At 40.8% G+C, this 18,614-nt stretch overlaps 17 non-coding genes across 17 annotated transcripts; all 17 read left to right on the forward strand.

The window, feature by feature from the left end:
- Nucleotides 1–841: 841 nt before the first annotated feature.
- On the forward strand, nt 842–914 carry TRNAK-UUU (transfer RNA lysine (anticodon UUU)). Its single transcript has one exon. It is a non-coding gene; the product is annotated as a tRNA-Lys (tRNA).
- A 1,161-nt stretch (nt 915–2,075) lies between these two features.
- Nucleotides 2,076–2,148, forward strand: TRNAK-UUU (transfer RNA lysine (anticodon UUU)). The gene has a single exon. It is a non-coding gene; the product is annotated as a tRNA-Lys (tRNA).
- A 268-nt stretch (nt 2,149–2,416) lies between these two features.
- TRNAK-UUU (transfer RNA lysine (anticodon UUU)) lies at nt 2,417–2,489 on the forward strand. The gene has a single exon. It is a non-coding gene; the product is annotated as a tRNA-Lys (tRNA).
- A 1,958-nt stretch (nt 2,490–4,447) lies between these two features.
- TRNAK-UUU (transfer RNA lysine (anticodon UUU)) lies at nt 4,448–4,520 on the forward strand. The gene has a single exon. It is a non-coding gene; the product is annotated as a tRNA-Lys (tRNA).
- A 1,285-nt stretch (nt 4,521–5,805) lies between these two features.
- TRNAK-UUU (transfer RNA lysine (anticodon UUU)) lies at nt 5,806–5,878 on the forward strand. The gene has a single exon. It is a non-coding gene; the product is annotated as a tRNA-Lys (tRNA).
- A 560-nt stretch (nt 5,879–6,438) lies between these two features.
- On the forward strand, nt 6,439–6,511 carry TRNAK-UUU (transfer RNA lysine (anticodon UUU)). Its single transcript has one exon. It is a non-coding gene; the product is annotated as a tRNA-Lys (tRNA).
- A 944-nt stretch (nt 6,512–7,455) lies between these two features.
- On the forward strand, nt 7,456–7,528 carry TRNAK-UUU (transfer RNA lysine (anticodon UUU)). The gene has a single exon. It is a non-coding gene; the product is annotated as a tRNA-Lys (tRNA).
- Nucleotides 7,529–8,137: 609 nt separating this feature from the next.
- TRNAK-UUU (transfer RNA lysine (anticodon UUU)) lies at nt 8,138–8,210 on the forward strand. The gene has a single exon. It is a non-coding gene; the product is annotated as a tRNA-Lys (tRNA).
- A 1,662-nt stretch (nt 8,211–9,872) lies between these two features.
- Nucleotides 9,873–9,945, forward strand: TRNAK-UUU (transfer RNA lysine (anticodon UUU)). The gene has a single exon. It is a non-coding gene; the product is annotated as a tRNA-Lys (tRNA).
- Nucleotides 9,946–10,213: 268 nt separating this feature from the next.
- TRNAK-UUU (transfer RNA lysine (anticodon UUU)) lies at nt 10,214–10,286 on the forward strand. The gene has a single exon. It is a non-coding gene; the product is annotated as a tRNA-Lys (tRNA).
- Nucleotides 10,287–12,198: 1,912 nt separating this feature from the next.
- On the forward strand, nt 12,199–12,271 carry TRNAK-UUU (transfer RNA lysine (anticodon UUU)). Its single transcript has one exon. It is a non-coding gene; the product is annotated as a tRNA-Lys (tRNA).
- Nucleotides 12,272–13,215: 944 nt separating this feature from the next.
- On the forward strand, nt 13,216–13,288 carry TRNAK-UUU (transfer RNA lysine (anticodon UUU)). Its single transcript has one exon. It is a non-coding gene; the product is annotated as a tRNA-Lys (tRNA).
- Nucleotides 13,289–13,897: 609 nt separating this feature from the next.
- Nucleotides 13,898–13,970, forward strand: TRNAK-UUU (transfer RNA lysine (anticodon UUU)). Its single transcript has one exon. It is a non-coding gene; the product is annotated as a tRNA-Lys (tRNA).
- Nucleotides 13,971–14,238: 268 nt separating this feature from the next.
- Nucleotides 14,239–14,311, forward strand: TRNAK-UUU (transfer RNA lysine (anticodon UUU)). Its single transcript has one exon. It is a non-coding gene; the product is annotated as a tRNA-Lys (tRNA).
- Nucleotides 14,312–15,633: 1,322 nt separating this feature from the next.
- On the forward strand, nt 15,634–15,706 carry TRNAK-UUU (transfer RNA lysine (anticodon UUU)). Its single transcript has one exon. It is a non-coding gene; the product is annotated as a tRNA-Lys (tRNA).
- Nucleotides 15,707–16,991: 1,285 nt separating this feature from the next.
- TRNAK-UUU (transfer RNA lysine (anticodon UUU)) lies at nt 16,992–17,064 on the forward strand. Its single transcript has one exon. It is a non-coding gene; the product is annotated as a tRNA-Lys (tRNA).
- A 560-nt stretch (nt 17,065–17,624) lies between these two features.
- Nucleotides 17,625–17,697, forward strand: TRNAK-UUU (transfer RNA lysine (anticodon UUU)). The gene has a single exon. It is a non-coding gene; the product is annotated as a tRNA-Lys (tRNA).
- The last annotated feature ends 917 nt before the right edge of the window (nt 17,698–18,614 follow it).

Consider the following 18,614-nt stretch of genomic DNA (forward strand, 5'->3'; position numbering starts at 1 on the left):
GTATAGAAGCAGCTTGAGAACATCTTTGTTTTTTGCAGAAACAAACCTTCTATGTCTCTTTAGCAGATTTTGAGCACATTTTTGATTTTCCACCAAAGCTTTGTTTCTTTACCTCCATATTTTATGTTAAGACGCTTAGAGGAGCTAAGAAGAGCATTTTTCAGAGCCTGGATAGCTCAGTCGGTAGAGCATCAGACTTTTAATCTGAGGGTCCAGGGTCCCTGTTCAGGCGTACTTGCTAAAGCAAGCTGTCAAATGTCTTTATTGAGCACATCTTTGATTTTCCACTGAGTCTTTGCTTCTTTATTGTCGTGTTCTACTGTGCAAAACTGACGGTATAGTAGCAGCTTGAGAACATCTTTGGTTATTGCAGAAACAACCCTTCTATGTCTGTTTAGCAGATTTTGAGCACATTTTTGATTTTCCACCAAAGCTTTGTTTCTTTACCTCCATATTTTATGTTAAGACGCTTAGAGGAGCCAAGAAGAGCATTTTTCAGAGCCTGGATAGCTCAGTCGGTAGAGCATCAGACTTTTAATCTGAGGGTCCAGGGTACAAGTCCCTGTTCAGGCGTGCTTGCTAGAGCAAGCTGTCAAATGTCTTTATTGAGCACATCTTTGATTTTCCACTGAGTCTTTGCTTCTTTATTGTCGTGTTCTACTGTGCAAAACCGACGGTATAGAAGCAGCTTGAGAACATCTTTGCTTATTGCAGAAACAACCCTTCTATGTCTGTTTAGCAAATTTTGAGCACATTGTTGATTTTCCACCAAAGCTTTGTTTCTTTACATCAATATTTTATGTTAAGACGCTTAGAGGAGCTAAGAAGAGCATTTTTCAGAGCCTGGATAGCTCAGTCGGTAGAGCATCAGACTTTTAATCTGAGGGTCCAGGGTTCAAGTCCCTGTTCAGGCGTACTTGCTAAAGCAAGCTGTCAAATGTCTTTATTGAGCACATCTTTGATTTTCCACTAAGTCTCTGCATCTTTATTGTCGTGTTCTACTGTGCAAAACCGACGGTATAGTAGCAGCTTGAGAACATCTTTGGTTATTGCAGAAACAACCCTTCTATGTCTGTTTAGCAGATTTTGAGCACATTTTTGATTTTCCACCAAAGCTTTGTTTCTTTACCTCCATATTTTATGTTAAGACGCTTAGAGGAGCTAAGAAGAGCATTTTTCAGAGCCTGGATAGCTCAGTCGGTAGAGCATTTGCTAAAGCAAGCTGTCAAATGTCTTTATTGAGCACATCTTTGATTTTCCACTGAGTCTCTGCATCTTCAGTGCCGTGTTCTACTGTGCAAAACCAAGGGTATAGAAGCAGCTTGAGAACATCTTTGCTTATTGCAGAAACAACCCTTCTATGTCTGTTTAGCAGATTTTGAGCACATTTTTGATTTTCCACCAAAGCTTTGTTTCTTTACCTCCATATTTTATGTTAAGACGCTTAGAGGAGCTAAGGCCTCATGTCCACGGGGAAAATCAGATCCGCTGCAGATTCTACATGTAGAATCTGCAGCGGGTCCCTCCTGCCCCGCGGACATGAGCGCCGAAAATAAGAATTTAAAAGTATTTACCATCCGGCGCGGGCGGAGAAGATCAGCTGTTCCTCACGGCCGGATCTTCATTTTCGGCCGGCGGATGAATTCCTGACGCCGGCGGCACGTCGCCGGCACGTCGCCGACGTGCCGCGCGCATGCGCCGGGCACATCCGCCGAGCCGAAGCAAGGAAGATGCGGCCGTGAGGAACAGCTGACCTTCCCCGCCCGCGCCGGATGGTAAATACTTTAAATTCCTATTTTAGGTCTCCCGCGGATCCGGACGGCTTCCATAGGCTTCAATAGAAGCCCGCGGGAGCCGTCCCCGCGGGAGACCCGCACGAAAATGGAGCATGGTCCGGATTTTTCCATGCTCCATTTTTTTTAAAATCCCTTTTATTGACGATCCGCGGGTATTTATCTACCCGCGGGTGGTCAATGCATCCCTATGGGATGCGGATCCGCATGCAGGAAATCCGCTGCGGATCCTAAATCCTATTTTGCCCGTGGACATGAGCCCTAAGAAGAGCATTTTTCAGAGCCTGGATAGCTCAGTCGGTAGAGCATCAGACTTTTAATCTGAGGGTCCAGGGTTCAAGTCCCTGTTCAGGCGTATTTGCTAAAGCAAGCTGTCAAATGTCTTTATTGAGCACATCTTTGATTTTCCACTGAGTCTCTGCATCTTCAGTGCCGTGTTCTACTGTGCAAAACCAAGGGTATAGAAGCAGCTTGAGAACATCTTTGCTTATTGCAGAAACAACCCTTCTATGTCTCTTTAGCAGATTTTGAGCACATTTTTGATTTTCCACCAAAGCTTTGTTTCTTTACCTCCATATTTTATGTTAAGACGCTTAGAGGAGCTAAGAAGAGCATTTTTCAGAGCCTGGATAGCTCAGTCGGTAGAGCATCAGACTTTTAATCTGAGGGTCCAGGGTTCAAGTCCCTGTTCAGGCGTACTTGCTAAAGCAAGCTGTCAAATGTCTTTATTGAGCACATCTTTGATTTTCCACTAAGTCTCTGCATCTTTATTGTCGTGTTCTACTGTGCAAAACCGACGGTATAGTAGCAGCTTGAGAACATCTTTGCTTATTGCAGAAACAACCCTTCTATGTCTGTTTAGCAGATTTTGAGCACATTTTTGATTTTCCACCAAAGCTTTGTTTCTTTACCTCCATATTTTATGTTAAGACGCTTAGAGGAGCTAAGAAGAGCATTTTTCAGAGCCTGGATAGCTCAGTCGGTAGAGCATCAGACTTTTAATCTGAGGGTCCAAGGTCCCTGTTCAGGCGTACTTGCTAAAGCAAGCTGTCAAATGTCTTTATTGAGCACATCTTTGATTTTCCACTGAGTCTTTGCTTCTTTATTGTCGTGTTCTACTGTGCAAAACTGACGGTATAGTAGCAGCTTGAGAACATCTTTGGTTATTGCAGAAACAACCCTTCTATCTCTGTTTAGCAGATTTTGAGCACATTTTTGATTTTCCACCAAAGCTTTGTTTCTTTACCGCCATATTTTATCTTAAGACACTTAGAGGAGCTAAAAAGAGCATTTTTCAGAGCCTGGATAGCTCAGTCGGTAGAGCATCAGACTTTTAATCTGAGGGTCCAGGGTACAAGTCCCTGTTCAGGCGTGCTTGCTAGAGCAAGCTGTCAAATGTCTTTATTGAGCACATCTTTGATTTTCCACTGAGTCTTTGCTTCTTTATTGTCGTGTTCTACTGTGCAAAACCGACGGTATAGTAGCAGCTTGAGAACATCTTTGGTTATTGCAGAAACAACCCTTCTATGTCTGTTTAGCAGATTTTGAGCACATTTTTGATTTTCCACCAAAGCTTTGTTTCTTTACCGCCATATTTTATCTTAAGACACTTAGAGGAGCTAAAAAGAGCATTTTTCAGAGCCTGGATAGCTCAGTCGGTAGAGCATCAGACTTTTAATCTGAGGGTCCAGGGTACAAGTCCCTGTTCAGGTGTGCTTGCTAGAGCAAGCTGTCAAATGTCTTTATTGAGCACATCTTTGATTTTCCACTGAGTCTTTGCTTCTTTATTGTCGTGTTCTACTGTGCAAAACCGACGGTATAGTAGCAGCTTGAGAACATCTTTGGTTATTGCAGAAACAACCCTTCTATGTCTGTTTAGCAGATTTTGAGCACATTTTTGATTTTCCACCAAAGCTTTGTTTCTTTACCTCCATATTTTATGTTAAGACGCTTAGAGGAGCTAAGAAGAGCATTTTTCAGAGCCTGGATAGCTCAGTCGGTAGAGCATCAGACTTTTAAGCTGAGGGTCCATGGTTCAAGTCCCTGTTCAGGCGTATTTGCTAAAGCAAGCTGTCAAATGTCTTTATTGAGCACATCTTTGATTTTCCACTGAGTCTTTGCTTCTGTATTGTCGTGTTCTACTGTGCAAAACCAAGGGTATAGAAGCAGCTTGAGAACATCTTTGTTTTTTGCAGAAACAACCCTTCTATGTCTGTTTAGCAGATTTTGAGCACATTTTTGATTTTCCACCAAAGCTTTGTTTCTTTACCTCCATATTTTATGTTAAGACGCTTAGAGGAGCTAAGAAGAGCATTTTTCAGAGCCTGGATAGCTCAGTCGGTAGAGCATCAGACTTTTAAGCTGAGGGTCCAGGGTCCCTGTTCAGGCGTACTTGCTAAAGCAAGCTGTCAAATGTCTTTATTGAGCACATCTTTGATTTTCCACTGAGTCTTTGCTTCTGTATTGTCGTGTTCTGTGCAAAACCAAGGGTATAGAAGCAGCTTGAGAACATCTTTGCTTATTGCAGAAACAACCCTTCTATGTCTGTTTAGCAGATTTTGAGCACATTTTTGATTTTCCACCAAAGCTTTGTTTCTTTACCTCCATATTTTATGTTAAGACGCTTAGAGGAGCTAAGAAGAGCATTTTTCAGAGCCTGGATAGCTCAGTCGGTAGAGCATCAGACTTTTAATCTGAGGGTCCAGGGTTCAAGTCCCTGTTCAGGCGTATTTGATAAAGCAAGCTGTCAAATGTCTTTATTGAGCACATCTTTGATTTTCCACTGAGTCTCTGCATCTTCAGTGCCGTGTTCTACTGTGCAAAACCAAGGGTATAGAAGCAGCTTGAGAACATCTTTGCTTATTGCAGAAACAACCCTTCTATGTCTCTTTAGCAGATTTTGAGCACATTTTTGATTTTCCACCAAAGCTTTGTTTCTTTACCTCCATATTCTATGTTAAGACGCTTAGAGGAGCTAAGAAGAGCATTTTTCAGAGCCTGGATAGCTCAGTCAGTAGAGCATCAGACTTTTAATCTGAGGGTCCAGGGTTCAAGTCCCTGTTCAGGCGTATTTGCTAAAGCAAGCTGTCAAATGTCTTTATTGAGCACATCTTTGATTTTCCACTGAGTCTTTGCTTCTGTATTGTCGTGTTCTACTGTGCAAAACCAAGGGTATAGAAGCAGCTTGAGAACATCTTTGTTTTTTGCAGAAACAAACCTTCTATGTCTCTTTAGCAGATTTTGAGCACATTTTTGATTTTCCACCAAAGCTTTGTTTCTTTACCTCCATATTCTATGTTAAGACGCTTAGAGGAGCTAAGAAGAGCATTTTTCAGAGCCTGGATAGCTCAGTCGGTAGAGCATCAGACTTTTAATCTGAGGGTCCAGGGTCCCTGTTCAGGCGTACTTGCTAAAGCAAGCTGTCAAATGTCTTTATTGAGCACATCTTTGATTTTCCACTGAGTCTTTGCTTCTTTATTGTCGTGTTCTACTGTGCAAAACTGACGGTATAGTAGCAGCTTGAGAACATCTTTGGTTATTGCAGAAACAACCCTTCTATGTCTGTTTAGCAGATTTTGAGCACATTTTTGATTTTCCACCAAAGCTTTGTTTCTTTACCTCCATATTTTATGTTAAGACGCTTAGAGGAGCCAAGAAGAGCATTTTTCAGAGCCTGGATAGCTCATTCGGTAGAGCATCAGACTTTTAATCTGAGGGTCCAGGGTACAAGTCCCTGTTCAGGCGTGCTTGCTAGAGCAAGCTGTCAAATGTCTTTATTGAGCACATCTTTGATTTTCCACTGAGTCTTTGCTTCTTTATTGTCGTGTTCTACTGTGCAAAACCGACGGTATAGAAGCAGCTTGAGAACATCTTTGCTTATTGCAGAAACAACCCTTCTATGTCTGTTTAGCAAATTTTGAGCACATTGTTGATTTTCCACCAAAGCTTTGTTTCTTTACATCAATATTTTATGTTAAGACGCTTAGAGGAGCTAAGAAGAGCATTTTTCAGAGCCTGGATAGCTCAGTCGGTAGAGCATCAGACTTTTAATCTGAGGGTCCAGGGTTCAAGTCCCTGTTCAGGCGTACTTGCTAAAGCAAGCTGTCAAATGTCTTTATTGAGCACATCTTTGATTTTCCACTAAGTCTCTGCATCTTTATTGTCGTGTTCTACTGTGCAAAACCGACGGTATAGTAGCAGCTTGAGAACATCTTTGGTTATTGCAGAAACAACCCTTCTATGTCTGTTTAGCAGATTTTGAGCACATTTTTGATTTTCCACCAAAGCTTTGTTTCTTTACCTCCATATTTTATGTTAAGACGCTTAGAGGAGCTAAGAAGAGCATTTTTCAGAGCCTGGATAGCTCAGTCGGTAGAGCATTTGCTAAAGCAAGCTGTCAAATGTCTTTATTGAGCACATCTTTGATTTTCCACTGAGTCTCTGCATCTTCAGTGCCGTGTTCTACTGTGCAAAACCAAGGGTATAGAAGCAGCTTGAGAACATCTTTGCTTATTGCAGAAACAACCCTTCTATGTCTGTTTAGCAGATTTTGAGCACATTTTTGATTTTCCACCAAAGCTTTGTTTCTTTACCTCCATATTTTATGTTAAGACGCTTAGAGGAGCTAAGAAGAGCATTTTTCAGAGCCTGGATAGCTCAGTCGGTAGAGCATCAGACTTTTAATCTGAGGGTCCAGGGTTCAAGTCCCTGTTCAGGCGTACTTGCTAAAGCAAGCTGTCAAATGTCTTTATTGAGCACATCTTTGATTTTCCACTAAGTCTCTGCATCTTTATTGTCGTGTTCTACTGTGCAAAACCGACGGTATAGTAGCAGCTTGAGAACATCTTTGGTTATTGCAGAAACAACCCTTCTATGTCTGTTTAGCAGATTTTGAGCACATTTTTGATTTTCCACCAAAGCTTTGTTTCTTTACCTCCATATTTTATGTTAAGACGCTTAGAGGAGCTAAGAAGAGCATTTTTCAGAGCCTGGATAGCTCAGTCGGTAGAGCATCAGACTTTTAATCTGAGGGTCCAAGGTCCCTGTTCAGGCGTACTTGCTAAAGCAAGCTGTCAAATGTCTTTATTGAGCACATCTTTGATTTTCCACTGAGTCTTTGCTTCTTTATTGTCGTGTTCTACTGTGCAAAACTGACGGTATAGTAGCAGCTTGAGAACATCTTTGGTTATTGCAGAAACAACCCTTCTATGTCTGTTTAGCAGATTTTGAGCACATTTTTGATTTTCCACCAAAGCTTTGTTTCTTTACCGCCATATTTTATCTTAAGACACTTAGAGGAGCTAAAAAGAGCATTTTTCAGAGCCTGGATAGCTCAGTCGGTAGAGCATCAGACTTTTAATCTGAGGTTCCAGGGTACAAGTCCCTGTTCAGGCGTGCTTGCTAGAGCAAGCTGTCAAATGTCTTTATTGAGCACATCTTTGATTTTCCACTGAGTCTTTGCTTCTTTATTGTCGTGTTCTACTGTGCAAAACCGACGGTATAGTAGCAGCTTGAGAACATCTTTGGTTATTGCAGAAACAACCCTTCTATGTCTGTTTAGCAGATTTTGAGCACATTTTTGATTTTCCACCAAAGCTTTGTTTCTTTACCTCCATATTTTATGTTAAGACGCTTAGAGGAGCCAAGAAGAGCATTTTTCGGAGCCTGGATAGCTCAGTCGGTAGAGCATCAGACTTTTAATCTGAGGGTCCAGGGTTCAAGTCCCTGTTCAGGCGTATTTGCTAAAGCAAGCTGTCAAATGTCTTTATTGAGCACATCTTTGATTTTCCACTGAGTCTTTGCTTCTGTATTGTCGTGTTCTACTGTGCAAAACCAAGGGTATAGAAGCAGCTTGAGAACATCTTTGTTTTTTGCAGAAACAACCCTTCTATGTCTGTTTAGCAGATTTTGAGCACATTTTTGATTTTCCACCAAAGCTTTGTTTCTTTACCTCCATATTTTATGTTAAGACGCTTAGAGGAGCTAAGAAGAGCATTTTTCAGAGCCTGGATAGCTCAGTCGGTAGAGCATTAGACTTTTAAGCTGAGGGTCCATGGTTCAAGTCCCTGTTCAGGCGTACTTGCTAAAGCAAGCTGTCAAATGTCTTTATTGAGCACATCTTTGATTTTCCACTGAGTCTTTGCTTCTTTATTGTCGTGTTCTACTGTGCAAAACTGAGGGTATAGAAGCAGCTTGAGAAAATCTTTGCTTATTGCAGAAACAACCCTTCTATGTCTGTTTAGCAAATTTTGGGTACATTGTTGGTTTTCCACCAAAGCTTTGTTTCTTTACCTCCATATTTTATGTTAAGACGCTTAGAGGAGCTAAGAAGAGCATTTTTCAGAGCCTGGATAGCTCAGTCGGTAGAGCATCAGACTTTTAATCTGAGGGTCCAGGGTTCAAGTCCCTGTTCAGGCATATTTGCTAAAGCAAGCTGTCAAATGTCTTTATTGAGCACATCTTTGATTTTCCACTGAGTCTCTGCATCTTCAGTGCCGTGTTCTACTGTGCAAAACCAAGGGTATAGAAGCAGCTTGAGAACATCTTTGCTTATTGCAGAAACAACCCTTCTATGTCTCTTTAGCAGATTTTGAGCACATTTTTGATTTTCCACCAAAGCTTTGTTTCTTTACCTCCATATTTTATGTTAAGACGCTTAGAGGAGCTAAGAAGAGCATTTTTCAGAGCCTGGATAGCTCAGTCGGTAGAGCATCAGACTTTTAATCTGAGGGTCCATGGTTCAAGTCCCTGTTCAGGCGTACTTGCTAAAGCAAGCTGTCAAATGTCTTTATTGAGCACATCTTTGATTTTCCACTGAGTCTTTGCTTCTTTATTGTCGTGTTCTACTGTGCAAAACTGAGGGTATAGAAGCAGCTTGAGAAAATCTTTGTTTTTTGCAGAAACAACCCTTCTATGTCTGTTTAGCAAATTTTGGGTACATTGTTGATTTTCCACCAAAGCTTTGTTTCTTTACCTCCATATTTTATGTTAAGACGCTTAGAGGAGCCAAGAAGAGCATTTTTCGGAGCCTGGATAGCTCAGTCAGTAGAGCATCAGACTTTTAATCTGAGGGTCCAGGGTTCAAGTCCCTGTTCAGGCGTACTTGTTAAAGCAAGCTGTCAAATGTCTTTATTGAGCATATCTTTGATTTTCCACTGAGTCTCTGCATCTTCAGTGCCGTGTTCTACTGTGCAAAACCAAGGGTATAGAAGCAGCTTGAGAACATCTTTGCTTATTGCAGAAACAACCCTTGTATGTCTGTTTAGCAGATTTTGAGCACATTTTTGATTTTCCACCAAAGCTTTGTTTCTTTACCTCCATATTTTATGTTAAGACACTTAGAGGAGCTAAGAAGAGCATTTTTCAGAGCCTGGATAGCTCAGTCGGTAGAGCATCAGACTTTTAATCTGAGGGTCCATGGTTCGGTAGAGCATCAGACTTTTAATCTGAGGGTCCAGGGTTCAAGTCCCTGTTCAGGCGTATTTGCTAAAGCAAGCTGTCAAATGTCTTTATTGAGCACATCTTTGATTTTCCACTGAGTCTTTGCTTCTGTATTGTCGTGTTCTACTGTGCAAAACCAAGGGTATAGAAGCAGCTTGAGAACATCTTTGTTTTTTTGCAGAAACAACCCTTCTATGTCTGTTTAGCAGATTTTGAGCACATTTTTGATTTTCCACCAAAGCTTTGTTTCTTTACCTCCATATTTTATGTTAAGACGCTTAGAGGAGCTAAGAAGAGCATTTTTCAGAGCCTGGATAGCTCAGTCGGTAGAGCATCAGACTTTTAAGCTGAGGGTCCAGGGTCCCTGTTCAGGCGTACTTGCTAAACAAGCTGTCAAATGTCTTTATTGAGCACATCTTTGATTTTCCACTGAGTCTTTGCTTCTGTATTGTCGTGTTCTGTGCAAAACCAAGGGTATAGAAGCAGCTTGAGAACATCTTTGCTTATTGCAGAAACAACCCTTCTATGTCTGTTTAGCAGATTTTGAGCACATTTTTGATTTTCCACCAAAGCTTTGTTTCTTTACCTCCATATTTTATGTTAAGACGCTTAGAGGAGCTAAGAAGAGCATTTTTCAGAGCCTGGATAGCTCAGTCGGTAGAGCATCAGACTTTTAATCTGAGGGTCCAGGGTTCAAGTCCCTGTTCAGGCGTATTTGATAAAGCAAGCTGTCAAATGTCTTTATTGAGCACATCTTTGATTTTCCACTGAGTCTCTGCATCTTCAGTGCCGTGTTCTACTGTGCAAAACCAAGGGTATAGAAGCAGCTTGAGAACATCTTTGCTTATTGCAGAAACAACCCTTCTATGTCTCTTTAGCAGATTTTGAGCACATTTTTGATTTTCCACCAAAGCTTTGTTTCTTTACCTCCATATTCTATGTTAAGACGCTTAGAGGAGCTAAGAAGAGCATTTTTCAGAGCCTGGATAGCTCAGTCGGTAGAGCATCAGACTTTTAATCTGAGGGTCCAGGGTTCAAGTCCCTGTTCAGGCGTACTTGCTAAAGCAAGCTGTCAAATGTCTTTATTGAGCACATCTTTGATTTTCCACTGAGTCTTTGCTTCTTTATTGTCGTGTTCTACTGTGCAAAACTGAGGGTATAGAAGCAGCTTGAGAAAATCTTTGTTTTTTGCAGAAACAACCCTTCTATGTCTGTTTAGCAAATTTTGGTTACATTGTTGGTTTTCCACCAAAGCTTTGTTTCTTTACCTCCATATTTTATGTTAAGACGCTTAGAGGAGCTAAGAAGAGCATTTTTCAGAGCCTGGATAGCTCAGTCAGTAGAGCATCAGACTTTTAATCTGAGGGTCCAGGGTTCAAGTCCCTGTTCAGGCGTATTTGCTAAAGCAAGCTGTCAAATGTCTTTATTGAGCACATCTTTGATTTTCCACTGAGTCTTTGCTTCTGTATTGTCGTGTTCTACTGTGCAAAACCAAGGGTATAGAAGCAGCTTGAGAACATCTTTGTTTTTTGCAGAAACAAACCTTCTATGTCTCTTTAGCAGATTTTGAGCACATTTTTGATTTTCCACCAAAGCTTTGTTTCTTTACCTCCATATTTTATGTTAAGACGCTTAGAGGAGCTAAGAAGAGCATTTTTCAGAGCCTGGATAGCTCAGTCGGTAGAGCATCAGACTTTTAATCTGAGGGTCCAGGGTCCCTGTTCAGGCGTACTTGCTAAAGCAAGCTGTCAAATGTCTTTATTGAGCACATCTTTGATTTTCCACTGAGTCTTTGCTTCTTTATTGTCGTGTTCTACTGTGCAAAACTGACGGTATAGTAGCAGCTTGAGAACATCTTTGGTTATTGCAGAAACAACCCTTCTATGTCTGTTTAGCAGATTTTGAGCACATTTTTGATTTTCCACCAAAGCTTTGTTTCTTTACCTCCATATTTTATGTTAAGACGCTTAGAGGAGCCAAGAAGAGCATTTTTCAGAGCCTGGATAGCTCAGTCGGTAGAGCATCAGACTTTTAATCTGAGGGTCCAGGGTACAAGTCCCTGTTCAGGCGTGCTTGCTAGAGCAAGCTGTCAAATGTCTTTATTGAGCACATCTTTGATTTTCCACTGAGTCTTTGCTTCTTTATTGTCGTGTTCTACTGTGCAAAACCGACGGTATAGAAGCAGCTTGAGAACATCTTTGCTTATTGCAGAAACAACCCTTCTATGTCTGTTTAGCAAATTTTGAGCACATTGTTGATTTTCCACCAAAGCTTTGTTTCTTTACATCAATATTTTATGTTAAGACGCTTAGAGGAGCTAAGAAGAGCATTTTTCAGAGCCTGGATAGCTCAGTCGGTAGAGCATCAGACTTTTAATCTGAGGGTCCAGGGTCCCTGTTCAGGCGTACTTGCTAAAGCAAGCTGTCAAATGTCTTTATTGAGCACATCTTTGATTTTCCACTAAGTCTCTGCATCTTTATTGTCGTGTTCTACTGTGCAAAACCGACGGTATAGTAGCAGCTTGAGAACATCTTTGGTTATTGCAGAAACAACCCTTCTATGTCTGTTTAGCAGATTTTGAGCACATTTTTGATTTTCCACCAAAGCTTTGTTTCTTTACCTCCATATTTTATGTTAAGACGCTTAGAGGAGCTAAGAAGAGCATTTTTCAGAGCCTGGATAGCTCAGTCGGTAGAGCATTTGCTAAAGCAAGCTGTCAAATGTCTTTATTGAGCACATCTTTGATTTTCCACTGAGTCTCTGCATCTTCAGTGCCGTGTTCTACTGTGCAAAACCAAGGGTATAGAAGCAGCTTGAGAACATCTTTGCTTATTGCAGAAACAACCCTTCTATGTCTGTTTAGCAGATTTTGAGCACATTTTTGATTTTCCACCAAAGCTTTGTTTCTTTACCTCCATATTTTATGTTAAGACGCTTAGAGGAGCTAAGAAGAGCATTTTTCAGAGCCTGGATAGCTCAGTCGGTAGAGCATCAGACTTTTAATCTGAGGGTCCAGGGTTCAAGTCCCTGTTCAGGCGTACTTGCTAAAGCAAGCTGTCAAATGTCTTTATTGAGCACATCTTTGATTTTCCACTAAGTCTCTGCATCTTTATTGTCGTGTTCTACTGTGCAAAACCGACGGTATAGTAGCAGCTTGAGAACATCTTTGGTTATTGCAGAAACAACCCTTCTATGTCTGTTTAGCAGATTTTGAGCACATTTTTGATTTTCCACCAAAGCTTTGTTTCTTTACCTCCATATTTTATGTTAAGACGCTTAGAGGAGCTAAGAAGAGCATTTTTCAGAGCCTGGATAGCTCAGTCGGTAGAGCATCAGACTTTTAATCTGAGGGTCCAAGGTCCCTGTTCAGGCGTACTTGCTAAAGCAAGCTGTCAAATGTCTTTATTGAGCACATCTTTGATTTTCCACTGAGTCTTTGCTTCTTTATTGTCGTGTTCTACTGTGCAAAACTGACGGTATAGTAGCAGCTTGAGAACATCTTTGGTTATTGCAGAAACAACCCTTCTATGTCTGTTTAGCAGATTTTGAGCACATTTTTGATTTTCCACCAAAGCTTTGTTTCTTTACCGCCATATTTTATCTTAAGACACTTAGAGGAGCTAAAAAGAGCATTTTTCAGAGCCTGGATAGCTCAGTCGGTAGAGCATCAGACTTTTAATCTGAGGGTCCAGGGTACAAGTCCCTGTTCAGGCGTGCTTGCTAGAGCAAGCTGTCAAATGTCTTTATTGAGCACATCTTTGATTTTCCACTGAGTCTTTGCTTCTTTATTGTCGTGTTCTACTGTGCAAAACCGACGGTATAGTAGCAGCTTGAGAACATCTTTGGTTATTGCAGAAACAACCCTTCTATGTCTGTTTAGCAGATTTTGAGCACATTTTTGATTTTCCACCAAAGCTTTGTTTCTTTACCTCCATATTTTATGTTAAGACGCTTAGAGGAGCCAAAAAGAGCATTTTTCGGAGCCTGGATAGCTCAGTCGGTAGAGCATCAGACTTTTAATCTGAGGGTCCAGGGTTCAAGTCCCTGTTCAGGCGTATTTGCTAAAGCAAGCTGTCAAATGTCTTTATTGAGCACATCTTTGATTTTCCACTGAGTCTTTGCTTCTGTATTGTCGTGTTCTACTGTGCAAAACCAAGGGTATAGAAGCAGCTTGAGAACATCTTTGTTTTTTGCAGAAACAACCCTTCTATGTCTGTTTAGCAGATTTTGAGCACATTTTTGATTTTCCACCAAAGCTTTGTTTCTTTACCTCCATATTTTATGTTAAGACGCTTAGAGGAGCTAAGAAGAGCATTTTTCAGAGCCTGGATAGCTCAGTCGGTAGAGCATTAGACTTTTAAGCTGAGGGTCCATGGTTCAAGTCCCTGTTCAGGCGTACTTGCTAAAGCAAGCTGTCAAATGTCTTTATTGAGCACATCTTTGATTTTCCACTGAGTCTTTGCTTCTTTATTGTCGTGTTCTACTGTGCAAAACTGAGGGTATAGAAGCAGCTTGAGAAAATCTTTGCTTATTGCAGAAACAACCCTTCTATGTCTGTTTAGCAAATTTTGGGTACATTGTTGGTTTTCCACCAAAGCTTTGTTTCTTTACCTCCATATTTTATGTTAAGACGCTTAGAGGAGCTAAGAAGAGCATTTTTCAGAGCCTGGATAGCTCAGTCGGTAGAGCATCAGACTTTTAATCTGAGGGTCCAGGGTTCAAGTCCCTGTTCAGGCGTACTTGCTAAAGCAAGCTGTCAAATGTCTTTATTGAGCACATCTTTGATTTTCCACTGAGTCTTTGCTTCTTTATTGTCGTGTTCTACTGTGCAAAACTGAGGGTATAGAAGCAGCTTGAGAAAATCTTTGCTTATTGCAGAAACAACCCTTCTATGTCTGTTTAGCAAATTTTGGGTACATTGTTGGTTTTCCACCAAAGCTTTGTTTCTTTACCTCCATATTTTATGTTAAGACGCTTAGAGGAGCTAAGAAGAGCATTTTTCAGAGCCTGGATAGCTCAGTCGGTAGAGCATCAGACTTTTAATCTGAGGGTCCAGGGTTCAAGTCCCTGTTCAGGCATATTTGCTAAAGCAAGCGGTCAAATGTCTTTATTGAGCACATCTTTGATTTTCCACTGAGTCTCTGCATCTTCAGTGCCGTGTTCTACTGTGCAAAACCAAGGGTATAGAAGCAGCTTGAGAACATCTTTGCTTATTGCAGAAACAACCCTTCTATGTCTCTTTAGCAGATTTTGAGCACATTTTTGATTTTCCACCAAAGCTTTGTTTCTTTACCTCCATATTTTATGTTAAGACACTTAGAGGAGCTAAGAAGAGCATTTTTCAGAGCCTGGATAGCTCAGTCGGTAGAGCATCAGACTTTTAATCTGAGGGTCCATGGTTCGGTAGAGCATCAGACTTTTAATCTGAGGGTCCAGGGTTCAAGTCCCTGTTCAGGCGTATTTGCTAAAGCAAGCTGTCAAATGTCTTTATTGAGCACATCTTTGATTTTCCACTGAGTCTTTGCTTCTGTATTGTCGTGTTCTACTGTGCAAAACCAAGGGTATAGAAGCAGCTTGAGAACATCTTTGTTTTTTTGCAGAAACAACCCTTCTATGTCTGTTTAGCAGATTTTGAGCACATTTTTGATTTTCCACCAAAGCTTTGTTTCTTTACCTCCATATTTTATGTTAAGACGCTTAGAGGAGCTAAGAAGAGCATTTTTCAGAGCCTGGATAGCTCAGTCGGTAGAGCATCAGACTTTTAAGCTGAGGGTCCAGGGTCCCTGTTCAGGCGTACTTGCTAAAGCAAGCTGTCAAATGTCTTTATTGAGCACATCTTTGATTTTCCACTGAGTCTTTGCTTCTGTATTGTCGTGTTCTGTGCAAAACCAAGGGTATAGAAGCAGCTTGAGAACATCTTTGCTTATTGCAGAAACAACCCTTCTATGTCTGTTTAGCAGATTTTGAGCACATTTTTGATTTTCCACCAAAGCTTTGTTTCTTTACCTCCATATTTTATGTTAAGACGCTTAGAGGAGCTAAGAAGAGCATTTTTCAGAGCCTGGATAGCTCAGTCGGTAGAGCATCAGACTTTTAATCTGAGGGTCCAGGGTTCAAGTTCCTGTTCAGGCGTATTTGATAAAGCAAGCTGTCAAATGTCTTTATTGAGCACATCTTTGATTTTCCACTGAGTCTCTGCATCTTCAGTGCCGTGTTCTACTGTGCAAAACCAAGGGTATAGAAGCAGCTTGAGAACATCTTTGCTTATTGCAGAAACAACCCTTCTATGTCTCTTTAGCAGATTTTGAGCACATTTTTGATTTTCCACCAAAGCTTTGTTTCTTTACCTCCATATTCTATGTTAAGACGCTTAGAGGAGCTAAGAAGAGCATTTTTCAGAGCCTGGATAGCTCAGTCGGTAGAGCATCAGACTTTTAATCTGAGGGTCCAGGGTTCAAGTCCCTGTTCAGGCGTACTTGCTAAAGCAAGCTGTCAAATGTCTTTATTGAGCACATCTTTGATTTTCCACTGAGTCTTTGCTTCTTTATTGTCGTGTTCTACTGTGCAAAACTGAGGGTATAGAAGCAGCTTGAGAAAATCTTTGTTTTTTGCAGAAACAACCCTTCTATGTCTGTTTAGCAAATTTTGGTTACATTGTTGGTTTTCCACCAAAGCTTTGTTTCTTTACCTCCATATTTTATGTTAAGACGCTTAGAGGAGCTAAGAAGAGCATTTTTCAGAGCCTGGATAGCTCAGTCAGTAGAGCATCAGACTTTTAATCTGAGGGTCCAGGGTTCAAGTCCCTGTTCAGGCGTATTTGCTAAAGCAAGCTGTCAAATGTCTTTATTGAGCACATCTTTGATTTTCCACTGAGTCTTTGCTTCTGTATTGTCGTGTTCTACTGTGCAAAACCAAGGGTATAGAAGCAGCTTGAGAACATCTTTGTTTTTTGCAGAAACAAACCTTCTATGTCTCTTTAGCAGATTTTGAGCACATTTTTGATTTTCCACCAAAGCTTTGTTTCTTTACCTCCATATTTTATGTTAAGACGCTTAGAGGAGCTAAGAAGAGCATTTTTCAGAGCCTGGATAGCTCAGTCGGTAGAGCATCAGACTTTTAATCTGAGGGTCCAGGGTCCCTGTTCAGGCGTACTTGCTAAAGCAAGCTGTCAAATGTCTTTATTGAGCACATCTTTGATTTTCCACTGAGTCTTTGCTTCTTTATTGTCGTGTTCTACTGTGCAAAACTGACGGTATAGTAGCAGCTTGAGAACATCTTTGGTTATTGCAGAAACAACCCTTCTATGTCTGTTTAGCAGATTTTGAGCACATTTTTGATTTTCCACCAAAGCTTTGTTTCTTTACCTCCATATTTTATGTTAAGACGCTTAGAGGAGCCAAGAAGAGCATTTTTCAGAGCCTGGATAGCTCAGTCGGTAGAGCATCAGACTTTTAATCTGAGGGTCCAGGGTACAAGTCCCTGTTCAGGCGTGCTTGCTAGAGCAAGCTGTCAAATGTCTTTATTGAGCACATCTTTGATTTTCCACTGAGTCTTTGCTTCTTTATTGTCGTGTTCTACTGTGCAAAACCGACGGTATAGAAGCAGCTTGAGAACATCTTTGCTTATTGCAGAAACAACCCTTCTATGTCTGTTTAGCAAATTTTGAGCACATTGTTGATTTTCCACCAAAGCTTTGTTTCTTTACATCAATATTTTATGTTAAGACGCTTAGAGGAGCTAAGAAGAGCATTTTTCAGAGCCTGGATAGCTCAGTCGGTAGAGCATCAGACTTTTAATCTGAGGGTCCAGGGTTCAAGTCCCTGTTCAGGCGTACTTGCTAAAGCAAGCTGTCAAATGTCTTTATTGAGCACATCTTTGATTTTCCACTAAGTCTCTGCATCTTTATTGTCGTGTTCTACTGTGCAAAACCGACGGTATAGTAGCAGCTTGAGAACATCTTTGGTTATTGCAGAAACAACCCTTCTATGTCTGTTTAGCAGATTTTGAGCACATTTTTGATTTTCCACCAAAGCTTTGTTTCTTTACCTCCATATTTTATGTTAAGACGCTTAGAGGAGCTAAGAAGAGCATTTTTCAGAGCCTGGATAGCTCAGTCGGTAGAGCATTTGCTAAAGCAAGCTGTCAAATGTCTTTATTGAGCACATCTTTGATTTTCCACTGAGTCTCTGCATCTTCAGTGCCGTGTTCTACTGTGCAAAACCAAGGGTATAGAAGCAGCTTGAGAACATCTTTGCTTATTGCAGAAACAACCCTTCTATGTCTGTTTAGCAGATTTTGAGCACATTTTTGATTTTCCACCAAAGCTTTGTTTCTTTACCTCCATATTTTATGTTAAGACGCTTAGAGGAGCTAAGAAGAGCATTTTTCAGAGCCTGGATAGCTCAGTCGGTAGAGCATCAGACTTTTAATCTGAGGGTCCAGGGTTCAAGTCCCTGTTCAGGCGTACTTGCTAAAGCAAGCTGTCAAATGTCTTTATTGAGCACATCTTTGATTTTCCACTAAGTCTCTGCATCTTTATTGTCGTGTTCTACTGTGCAAAACCGACGGTATAGTAGCAGCTTGAGAACATCTTTGGTTATTGCAGAAACAACCCTTCTATGTCTGTTTAGCAGATTTTGAGCACATTTTTGATTTTCCACCAAAGCTTTGTTTCTTTACCTCCATATTTTATGTTAAGACGCTTAGAGGAGCTAAGAAGAGCATTTTTCAGAGGCTGGATAGCTCAGTCGGTAGAGCATCAGACTTTTAATCTGAGGGTCCAAGGTCCCTGTTCAGGCGTACTTGCTAAAGCAAGCTGTCAAATGTCTTTATTGAGCACATCTTTGATTTTCCACTGAGTCTTTGCTTCTTTATTGTCGTGTTCTACTGTGCAAAACTGACGGTATAGTAGCAGCTTGAGAACATCTTTGGTTATTGCAGAAACAACCCTTCTATGTCTGTTTAGCAGATTTTGAGCACATTTTTGATTTTCCACCAAAGCTTTGTTTCTTTACCGCCATATTTTATCTTAAGACACTTAGAGGAGCTAAAAAGAGCATTTTTCAGAGCCTGGATAGCTCAGTCGGTAGAGCATCAGACTTTTAATCTGAGGGTCCAGGGTACAAGTCCCTGTTCAGGCGTGCTTGCTAGAGCAAGCTGTCAAATGTCTTTATTGAGCACATCTTTGATTTTCCACTGAGTCTTTGCTTCTTTATTGTCGTGTTCTACTGTGCAAAACCGACGGTATAGTAGCAGCTTGAGAACATCTTTGGTTATTGCAGAAACAACCCTTCTATGTCTGTTTAGCAGATTTTGAGCACATTTTTGATTTTCCACCAAAGCTTTGTTTCTTTACCTCCATATTTTATGTTAAGACGCTTA

The sequence above is a fragment of the Eleutherodactylus coqui genome, chromosome 7 (genome assembly GCF_035609145.1).
Source record: "Eleutherodactylus coqui strain aEleCoq1 chromosome 7, aEleCoq1.hap1, whole genome shotgun sequence".
In the NCBI taxonomy this organism is placed as follows: Eukaryota; Metazoa; Chordata; class Amphibia; order Anura; family Eleutherodactylidae; genus Eleutherodactylus; species Eleutherodactylus coqui.